The sequence below is a fragment of the Tupaia chinensis genome, unplaced genomic scaffold, assembly GCF_000334495.1.
Source record: "Tupaia chinensis unplaced genomic scaffold, TupChi_1.0 Scaffold145257_1, whole genome shotgun sequence".
In the NCBI taxonomy this organism is placed as follows: domain Eukaryota; kingdom Metazoa; phylum Chordata; class Mammalia; order Scandentia; family Tupaiidae; genus Tupaia; species Tupaia belangeri.
In genome coordinates, this window is record NW_006205117.1 from 2,374,359 (window position 1) to 2,375,601 (window position 1,243).

The 1,243-nt window shown below is 36.9% G+C and overlaps 1 pseudogene; it reads left to right on the forward strand.

Moving 5' to 3' along the window:
• The first annotated feature begins 432 nt into the window (after window positions 1-432).
• On the forward strand, window positions 433-932 carry LOC106733821 (60S ribosomal protein L23a pseudogene; annotated as a pseudogene).
• The last annotated feature ends 311 nt before the right edge of the window (window positions 933-1,243 follow it).

Consider the following 1,243-nt stretch of genomic DNA (forward strand, 5'->3'; position numbering starts at 1 on the left):
ATATGCAAAGAACTGCATATGTAATGTGTAAAATTTGATGTTGTACATATGTAGATAGAAAGCCATGATATCATGATCACAATCAAGAGAGCAAGCATTTGTCCCATAGTTTCCATGTTTCCTTTTCCTTTTTTGTTTTTGTTCTTTTGCTTTATTTCATTCTATTTTATTGGCTTTTGTTTTTTGAGGTAAGAACACTTACCATAGATCTACTTTATTGGTATGCAGTTTCTGTCACATGAGATGAACAAGTTCTAGCTTTGTTTTTAATAAAAATAACTAATTTTTGTTTATTTTGTTTCATTTGTTGTACAATGTAGTGCCTTAGTCAAAAATACAGTATTGTGCACTTCAAAAGATGATTCTCTTTTAATGATACAAACTTAGTCTAAAGGTCTATTTACCAAATCTTACTTACCCCTTTTTGCCAAGATGGCGCTGAAAGCGAAGAAGAAGGAAGCTCCTGCCACTCCCAAAGCTGAAGCTAAAAGGAAGGCTTTGAAGGCCAAGAAGGCAGTGCTGAAAGGCGTCCACAGCCACAAAAAAAAGAAGATTCATACATCAGCCACCTTCCGGAGGCCCAAGACGCATAGGCTGTGGAGGCAGAAAAAAGCGTCCCCAGGAGAAACGAGCTTGACCACTATGCTATCATCAAGTTCCCCCTGACAACCGAGTCTGCCATGAAGAAGATAGAAGACAACACACTTGTGTTCATCATGGATGTCAAGGCCAACAAGCACCAGATCAAACAGGCTGTGAAGAAGCTCTATGATATTGATGTGGCCAAGGTCAACACTCTAATCAAGTCTGACGGAGAGAAGAAGGCGTATGTGCGACTGTCTCCCGATTACGATGCTCTGGATGTTGCCAACAAAATTGGGATCATCTAAAGCAAGTCCAGCTGGCTAATTCTAAAAACACATTTTTCCACCATAAAAAAAAAAAAAAGATATTACCAATAGGGGCAATGATATCCCAGCAACAAATTATAGGCTTCAAATGACTATTTCTGATGAAAAGAAAAACAAAACAAAACAAATTCCTTGGGATAAAAGACCAAAAATACATTAGCAATATTTTGTCATACTAGATATTAATAAAGCTATCAAATGCTACCAGGATCTTGCCAAAAGGGCATAGAAGCAAACGTGAAGAGATTCCCACTAGCCATATAAGGGGTAATTTGAACATCAATAAGGCAAATTATATATTCATTAAAAATATCGAATATGTTTAGGTCTAT